Source organism: Montipora foliosa, chromosome 2, assembly GCF_036669935.1.
Source record: "Montipora foliosa isolate CH-2021 chromosome 2, ASM3666993v2, whole genome shotgun sequence".
Taxonomy (NCBI): Eukaryota; Metazoa; Cnidaria; class Anthozoa; order Scleractinia; family Acroporidae; genus Montipora; species Montipora foliosa.
In genome coordinates this window covers 65,015,288-65,025,287 of record NC_090870.1, presented here as the reverse complement: position 1 = coordinate 65,025,287, position 10,000 = coordinate 65,015,288, and the positions used below count along the sequence as shown (strand labels likewise).

General features: G+C 39.8%; 1 protein-coding gene across 1 annotated transcript in view; it reads right to left on the bottom strand.

The window, feature by feature from the left end:
* LOC137985904 (TNF receptor-associated factor 2-like) overlaps window positions 1–9,811 on the bottom strand; it is a 70,896-nt gene extending 61,085 nt beyond the window's left edge. Inside the window, exon 1 of the mRNA XM_068833375.1 lies at window positions 9,699–9,811. The gene's annotated coding sequence lies outside the window, so the exon portion shown is untranslated. The remainder of the gene's footprint in view (window positions 1–9,698) is intronic.
* Between the last annotated feature and the right edge of the window lie 189 nt (window positions 9,812–10,000).

Below are 10,000 nucleotides of genomic sequence, written 5' to 3'. Positions count from 1 at the left end.
ATTGCATATGCTTTGTGATTGTTTGTTTCGCTTGCACGCACGCAACTGAAATAGGAAGGGTTTCTTGCCTCTTATAGCAAATATGTTGCTTGTTTCAATAAATGTTTCGCTGGAAAATATTTCTGTGAAATTTCTAGCTTTTGTAAATTTATCATGTTGTGTAATTTTCGAGCTTAGCAAATTTGCATACATGTGTTGAAATGTGATACGGGGAGAATTTTTGTGGTAACGCATTAGTCACGAAAATAAACAGGTCTGTTGGAAGCGTGCTTGAGTTTCAACAAAATGACCCCCAAAATCGGCAAAAGATTGTGACGCTGATGAATAATAAAGTAGCTGCTATTACCAAAACGATGGAATTACCTGGTGATAAATAACCTTTTTTTGATTTTTTTGATTTTCCAGAAACAATAGTCAACCTCTGAGAGTTGCGCGATTGTGATCTTTGTGTTGAATTCGCACATTTCTTGTCAAAATTTATAACAATCGAAATAAAAAGAAAACTAACAAAAACAAAAACCCGGTAGCTTGGCATCATTTGACACAGATGCTTCACTGTTTCGCGAGTAAACATGCCGCGGTAAAATAACGCGGTAACTTGATCACTGCGCTCGCTGAATTCGATGTGCGATTTACTCGGTGCAGCCAAACTTGTACAATTACAACAAAACAACTAAAATCTCCCAAACTGTTTTTCGCTGATGGTAACTTTTTATATTCGTGGTTCAAAATAAATGTTGTTTTCATGTCGTAGATTTTATTACCGATGGCAAAATATTTTATGCTCGATCGACCGTCCTGAAACTTCCTTCTGCTCTTCTTAAAAACTGTGTATCCATATTTATTTACTTTTACATCAATATTTGTTTTGGATAAAGCAAGCTAACAAAATCTGTATCTTGCTTGGTTCGCATTTGATAGCATTAAAATAGAATTTTCGGTCCTATGCTTCTGTTACTGAGTGGTATATTTCTTAGGTCGCCCATCCAGATACTAACCCCGCCGAATAGGAATAACTTCAGCTTTCAACTGTTGTTTACAAAGCTTTCAGATGCTGTCAGATGCTGTCAGTGCACGCTTACACTTGTGGTGGAAAGAAGTTGCATGATCAACATGTCAGCCCAGAAGCCAATGTTTCTCGATTCCCTTTTATTTTCTTCAGTCTCTCTGGGTTCAGTACTTTGCTAGTAACCACATGTCTTCTCAGGCTATTTACCCAAGACTTCTACCATTTCACTACAATGATACACAATACCAAAACAATATCGTGCACTGTTAGAGCTACATATTACGCAAGGACAACTTGAAGCTCCTGGAAGACAACACACAGTTCAGTTGACATTATGGAATAAATCGCTGTGTTACTTCACTACCACACGTAAGCAATGCGTGTCAATTTTTTTTAAAGAGGACAGGAATTTCTTCTTTCTGACAAATGATTAATTAATAGGCCGGTCGCCAGGTTTTTAACCTCACAAAAGGATCTGTTTCGTCGTACGAACGTGTGAAAGTCTTGCCTGTCACTCCCCTGGTAAGTGGTGTCTTTGTGCATAGAGTCTTCTGCGCGTATTTTCTTAGGATCGAGAGGGTAGTGGAACTGCGTAGATTTCTCTGGTGGACACAGTAGAATCATTAACTTAGCCTGCAATGGCGTCGAAAGTCATGAAACGCGAATGGCGTTTTAGTGGATCCTTAAACAAAATATACCCTTATGGAGCTCAATAATGGAAAGTCAGTTGGATAAACTAGGCAGGAATCTCAAAAGCGACGAGTAATGGACTTCGACAACAATCTATCGCCCGTCCAGACGAGATCAAAGTGAGCTGTATTGATTGAGTTTCTTGTCTTCACGCACGCAATGAAATAGGAAGAGGTTTTCGCCTCTAAGAGCAAATATGTTGTTTGTTTCAATAAAATTTTCGCTGGAAAAGGATTCTGTGGTATTTTCTGGCTTTGTGAATTATAATATCATGTTGTGTATTGAATGTTGAAATGTGATATGGGAGAAGTTTTTTAGTATTGCTCTGTAAGCAGGAAGGGTTCACAGGCCTGTTGGAAGCGTGCTTGAGTTTCAACAAAATGAGCCCCAAAATCAGTGAAAACTTGTGACGCAGATGAATAATAAAGTAGCTGCTATTTCCAAAATGATGGAATTACCTGGTGATAAATAACGTCGTACGCGTCTTGGAGAGTAAATTTTGACTTTGCATAAACAAGAGTTGGGCGATTGTGATCTTTGTTTTGACTTCGCTCATTTCATTGTCAAACTTTATAACACTTCACAGAAAAAGAAACTTTCAAAAACCCGGTATCTTGCCATCATTTGACACAGATGCTTCACTGTTTGGCGAGTAAACATGCCGCGGTAACTTAATCACGGCGCCCGCTGAATTCCGGCCATGTCACTTTCGATTTTGCAATTTACTTGAACGTAGCAAAAATCTCCGAAAATGTTTGTCGCTGATCGTAACTTTTTATATTCTATATTCACGGTTCAAAATTAATGTTGTTTTCATGCCGTAAATATTTTATTTTCGATCGACCGTCCGGGAAACTTCCTTCTGCTCTTTCTGAAAACTGTGTATCAATAGTTATTTGCTTTTTCATCAATTTTTGTTTTGCTTAAAGCAAGCTAACAGAATCTGTACCTTGCTGAGTTCGCATTTGTTAGCGTTATGATGGGTACATTGTTTTGGTCTCCCATCCAAACACTAACTCCGCCCGGCAGGGCTTAACTTCAGTTAACTTTAGCATTAGAAAGCTGTCAGATGCTCAGAGGGCACACTTGTGGTAAAAAGAAGTTGCGAGGGAACTTGAAAATTATTAACATGTCAGCCCAGAAGCCAATGTTTCTCGCTTCTCTTTTATTTGTTATTCTTCAGAGACTGGAATGCTGTATTTCAATACCACACAATTCATAGACTTTCGAAAAGTCCTTCGTCTAGATACGCGCGGAACGAAGGACTTTTCATACTTCATTGGCGGCCAATTTAGCGACCCAAAAACGGGTCGCTGAGCTAGGCCAATCAGAGTAGCCCTCGTGGACCCCAGGGGATAGAGTTGTCAATCAAAATTTGCCACAAGCAGTGAAGCGTGATTTTCAAACATGCTAGATATTCCGATTGCGCGACCATCACAGGAAAATAATTCAAGAATATCTGTCTTGCATAGATCTGTTTGTCTTCTCCAACCGGAGCTGGGAAAGTCTGACCTTTGAACTAGTCCCGTAGGCTTTTGGTCGTTTACTTGGGGCGGGTGGCATGCTATCGCCTTCGTAATTCTTCCACTGATTTCACTCACGAAAGATTTGGTCTCTAGCCGGTCGCTATGTAGGAGACAACACATTTAAAATCTTAAGTATAAACTGGTGTTTGGAAGTCCCGAGGCGATTCTCAACGACTATCGACACATTTTTCGTCCAATGGAACAAAAAAGTTTAAAATGCATGTGTATTCATCGACGAGAGTCATTGCATCGCTAAATGGTAAGATGTATCTTTTAATTTCGGTCTAGTACGTCTCCTACACCTGAAGCTTACCTGATCTTTCATGAGTGAAATCAATTGACTTTCTTGACAATTCGAAGCTTTCCCTTACTTGCTAATCTTTCGAATTAGTCTTTCGTTTCTCTCAGCACAAATCACGGCACAAGTGTTGGTCCAAAAAATACCACTGGAGATCTCCTTTCCAAGCGGCGACTCGAGATTGAAATAAGCTTTCGTTTTATTTCATCTTTGTTTCTGATACCTTTAGCACAAAGTCAACAAATTTCCTCTTTCGATTTCGTAGAAACAAACATGTTCGACTGTTTCGTCGGATTGCGCCATTAAGTTCAGGGCTTGCGAATGACGTCACCCCCTTTTTGGCGCGAGACGCAAATGAAAACCTTGCAAGCGAGACAAGTCGACCTCTCGCGACTTCGTCGCTCGCTCATCCACTTCGCGTACGAAAAATCACGATTCGCTCGCCGAAACATTTTCTCCTGGGATTATCGTGAGGTCGACTTGTGGCAAGTCTACACAATTCAGTGCCTTCTGATTTTCTGTAGCACGTACCACAGGCAACCCAGTGTATGCTTCACAGAAGCATCTCGTTTTTTTTTTCCGTGTCGGTAAAAGTCTTGCCTGTCACTCTCCTGCTAAGTAGTGGTTTTGTTCATAGAGTCTTGTCTGTGTATTTTGTTAGGTTTGAGGGGGCTGGGGGAATACGTAGATTTCCTTGGTGCACACAGATGAACGTTTAATTATTAAACCCGCAATGGCGTCGAAAGTCGTGGTAACGGGGATGGCGTTTTAGTGCATCGTTAAACAAAATATACCCTTATGGAGGTCAAGAATGGAACGTCCCTTGGATAAATAAGACACGGGGTGAAAAATAAATGTCTGGAATCATAAAAGCAAGGAGTAATGGACTTCGACAACAACTGTCGCCCGTCGAGCCGAAATCGAAGTGAGTTTACAAAGTGTGCTGTTATGTAGAACACTGAAACCAAATGGAAAATTATCTGGTAACTTATGGGTTCAACAAAGACAGAGAAGGAATCGAACAGTGATCTCTGTTCTCTGCACAGTCTTCAGGTAAAAATAATACGAAATGTGACAGCCAAGAATTTTTTGAAAGATAGATTGCCTCTAATAGCAAATATGTTGTTTGTGGCCTTTATGAAATCATCATGTTTTTTAATATGCGAGCTTAACTGGATAGTTTTTATGGCAATAGTAAAGCATTTTCGTGTCAAAATGAGGTTGGCGTCTTTCTGTTCTGTTAACTTAACTGAATATACCATGCCTCGTGATTTCCACTCGCAAAATTACCTTTAGAACCTACTTTTTGCGTAGAATAAGCTTTTAGAATGATGTTCTTGTCTTCTGTGGTGATACTTGACGATTCGGGAACATTTTGTGAAAAAATATTTATAACAGGTCACACGCGTAACTTGAACGCCCGATTATGCATAACATCCACTTGGCCTTTTGACATCCCATTGAGAAAAACTCATAAAATATTCGTAGACCGGTCGATTTCTCTGAAAGGGTGATTGCTAACGAGTAGAGAAATATTTTCACAATAACTAAAAGTTCCTGTGTTAAGCATGGAAATTCGACGAAGCGGTAAATGCGACTAAATTTGTTGCGTGCGTTGCTATTTTTGTGTTTTGACAGATTTTGACAGAATATTAAATTATGAAAAAATATCTGCGGAATACGGATGGATCGTTAAAAAATCTTTATTTTTAGCGGTTATTTGAACATAAATGATGGAACGCTTGACGAGAAATAATATTTTTGTTGATATTTGAAAGAAGAAAAATTTCGGACGCGGTGAAAATGAGTTAACAAATTTGCATACGTGCGTTGAAATGTGATACGCTAGGAGACGGGAATTCTCTGACAAATGATTTTGTCATTGTAGTGTAAAATGAAGTTTATTTGGTAAGGCAACAATATTTCTTTAACTTCCTGGTTAATCCAATTTATTGCTACCACTTACTAGTGCGAAGATTGTTCACGCTTTTTGCGAATTTTGAGTGTCATGAAATTACATCATTTGCGTGACAACACAAAAACATTCAGATAGTAACAAACTTAACCATTTCTTCTGCTTTTGTGCTTGTCAGCATTGTGATTTGCGATAATTCGCAAGTCTGTTTTTTGTATCTCATAGATGTCCGGCTCATCCTCGGTGAAAAAACCTGTGAAACTCGCAGATGACGTAACACAAAGGAAAACAAAACAGTAAAAAAAACATCAAACAATAACCTAACCCTACCACGAGCTAACAAAACAGAGAAAAATTTTCACAGGTTTTTACACCGAGGTAAACCCTTTTGTTCAGATTTTCAATTACATGGCCGCTCAACCTCGCGATTGAGTAAATAGTTCACCCAGAAGTCACAATAGATACGTTTCTCTGGAATCCAACAAAGAAGGCTTCCTGACCCGACAAATGAAATGTAAATATTCAGTTAAATATTACAACAAAATTTAAAAAAACCAAAGACGGAAGTTTCTTGGCTAAAAAGTACGTTGTTTTACTCTGAAAACAACGAACGATTAACGTTCTTTCCCGTAGTTCATTCCGTTGACACAAGGTGATCACGTGCAACATAACTCAAGAGCGTGTTTGTTATCTTTAAACTGAATTTATTACCAATGGGACAGGATATTACAAAATAATTAAAGGTGTGAACGTGTGAGCCAAAGGGCCTGTGCTGGCGCGATATGTGGGTGACCCTCAATTGGTCTTAATGACCCCCCACTTGAACAAATTAACTGGAACCCTACAGTTCAATACAACCCAATTCTGACAGTGCCTTCTGTTTTTGTGTAACACGTACCACAGGCAAACCCAGTGTACGCTTTTTTTAGAGCATCTTGTTTATTGACAGATGCATTGTGTTATGGACCAATCAGGTATTGCCGTTGCTGTTGCAACGGGACTCGCTGAACACTAGTCGCAGTAAAGATCGGACAGTCTCCCTATTTTTCCTGCCAAAACCCCTCCACTCCCCCCACCCACTCAGTAGTTATATCGCTCTCCCCAGTTCGCGCTCGCTTTTTAAAACCAATATTGTGAAAGTTTATGCTCGAAGTTTATGCTCGATCCCGACGATCAAACGGAAAAATAGGGGACTGTGAACAGTCTACAATTTGCTTAAATTTTCCAAATAAGCGCAAGGATCACTTCTCTCTTTAATCAATAATCCACACTTAAAATATACATTCATTTCATTCATTTTAATTTCACTCATGCAACATACATGAACCAGCATTACTAGTGTCATTTAACAGAAATTCAATGGCCATATGAATTTTGCTGTTCTGGCTCTGATGGCATCTCTCCTATCCTCATATGCTTAAGTTAGCTGAAGCAGCAATTTTCAGTCCTCTCACAAAATTTATCAATCAGTGCATGATTTCTCCGATCTATGAAAAGGGCACTGAAACTGAAATCCGCTAACTATTGTCCCGTGTCTGTAATGCCTGCTGTTTCAAACTAGCCAATTGAGTTACTTTCGATCAGTTGTACGAATTCCCTCACAAATTTCTCAGTGACAGCCAATCTGGATTCTTTACCGGGACATTCATGCGCAATTTAACAGCTCCTCTTAAAATATGCGAAGACATAAGAACTGAACAAGTTCGCCATTGATCTTTTCAAAGCATTTGCCTCTATTAATCACAACCTAGTCCTTGCAAAGCTGTCGAGTCACGGCGTAACTACTGCTACTACGATCTTACCTACAGGGGCCGCGGAGAGGAAGGGACTGGGGGGCTCCCCACTTTTTTTCAACGGTGTAGTTTTCTCTTAAACCTCTCCCCACTCCCCTCAGACTTCCGTGATTCACACCAAAACCAATTTCCCCCTCCCCCTTCCCCTTCCTTTCAAATGTACTCCGCGGCCCCTGAGCTAAGGGAACGAAAGCAACGTGTAAAGATTGATGGCAACCTGTCCGACTGGGATTTCGGTAAAAGATGGAATCCACCAGGGCTCAACCTTAGGGCCCCTTCTTCTCAATGTTTTCTTGGACATGCTAGGTAGCCTGATCACAATTTGTACCGTGTTTTTACTAGTAAGTCCTGAGTTTTTGACATTTATGCTTACTCACACTTTCTTAAAACAGATAGTATAAATTTACGCATTCTTGTTTATGTGGCTTTGCTCTTGTTCCGAGTGCAGATCTATGAGCTTTCGCTCACTTCGAAACCGAGACAAACAGCAAAGAATGTGTGACAAACAGGCAAGAACGGAAGAGCCGGCTGATTGCTGTTGTTTGTGCAGAATACGATAGCAGGATAATACCCACCATTTGCAGGCTTCCAACATGGAGGGGGATATGGGGATTTGCGGTGTTGCGGTGTTGATGGTTTTTTCAATGCGGTGATGCGGTGAATAAAATCTCAATTTGCGGTGTTGCGGTGATCGCAAACCCAACGGTGTGCGATGTTTGTGTTTCTCAAGCTACGGTGTTCGGTGAAATGAAATCATTTGTGGTGCTGTGGTTTCTTGTTTAATGTTTCTAAGACCTAAATTCAGCACGTAAACTTCGTTAATGCGTGATAATTTATGACAAGCACGTACCATTGTGTTTAATTTGTAATAAAATACAGACCAACATTGTCGAGTTAATCTTCAATACGCTTAAGCTGCCAATGAGAAGCTGTTTTCGTTGATAAATACTTAACTTGATAAGTAATTTGACCGCTGCCACCAGGAGTTGTGTTTATTTTGTGGAAAATTGTTTAGGTATAAACGTGTTATATCAAGTGTAGACGTTAAAATCTTGTAGCTAAAAATAAGTGTTGCGGTGACGGTGTTTCGTCGACTTTTCTTGCGGTGATGCGGTGTTCGTTAATTTTTTTTGCGGTGTTGCGGTGTTTAGGGCCCCCCCATGTCCCCCTCAACATGCAATCATTCGACTTTTTTTCTGAGTCAGGATTTCTACCGACCGCGGAATGAGTCCTCGAAGGTGAAAGTGAAATATGCCGTGAGGACCTGAATCTTTTTTTTTGTGCTAATTTTGTGCAGCGACTTGTCAAAGTTTTTTATCAAAGAAATTGTACATTGTAAATTGGTACCAAAAAAGGTTGATTGATTGCGGCTACTATCATCTTAAATAGATAGATGTCTCGCCAGGGCCGTAATCAGTATACAGAGGTCTTCATTCCCAAATTAATGAAATTCCTTTCTCGCAAGTCATTGCTCAATGAGCGTCAATTTGCAAGGACTATTTGCAGTGAACGTAATCTTCTACAAACAAAATTTAAATTTTATTTACCAAGAAGAAAGAATTCATTTTATTTGAATGAAAATTAGTTATGGTAACTTAATCGAGTAAGTATTCATAGAAATCAACTGATTGCCGAACTAAATATAATGGCACGGTGAACGGATTTCTGCACAAAACATTGCTGCAGTTGAAATGTGGAACAATGCTAATTTTTGAAATTAGGTCATTTATTATGTTGGACACTGATTTAGAGATTTATTTTACTGGTGATGTAACAGCTTGCAATGTTTTTATTTGTCGGTAGTAGATGATGAATGTTTTGCCGAATGCCATTTAAGGCTCACTTCTGCGCCTCTTAAGCCCACCAAACACCGAACCAAACGCGAACGCGTTTTGTACCGAACGTGTCACTCAGCTACGTCGACATGTCTGGTCATATATCTCTATTTTTAGGGATATTCAAAAATTCATGTCCTCTCCTGCGGGCGGACGGCTGCCAGTTCCGACCGCTCTCGGAGAGTTTGGAACGTCATGGCCAAATTATATGGAAAGATCATCCCCACGCTATTAGCGGTTTCTCTATGAGGTGGAAACAAATTTTGTTTTTGCCATTTGCTTGACAAGTTTGTGTGACCTCTGAGACATTCATGGGGCCGGAAACTATTCATTGAAATTTGGTAAAAAACGCTTTTCTTTTGAGAATGAGAGAGGTTCTCATCTTCTTCTATTTGAGTGGTGAGGTTGTGTACTGCGAATGGCAAGAGTGACGTTCTGCGATGAAACACGTTATTACACTGACTATAAGCTACAGCGACAGATGTTCTGTACAAGTTAGCCTCTGAAACTTCAGTTCTTCAGTTTTCAAGATTACTCGGTAAAGCTTAAGTTGCTACTAGTATACACCAAGCGACAATTTCAATGAATAGCTAAGTTGATTGCGATTGGTTAGAGCTGAGACACTTTCTTACCTGTAGTTAATAACCAAATCAGCGCTGCTCTCTGCTCGTAATGATATGCTGACACTGCTTATTATTGCTGTATGTTCCAGTTGCCATGACATGAGAAATGGAGGTGAAATCATGGACATCCCCCTTTTCCCAATGGAAAAAAGAAATAAATACTGAAAAAGAATTAGTTGTTGGGTCGGTTGATTGGTTCAGACGAAACGTGGCCTGGGTGATTGACGTCTACGAAAGCTCATTCACCAATCAATTGGCCTCAGCATCCATTTTAAGAAAAATGCGTAAGAAGGAAAGTGATCACAAGATCC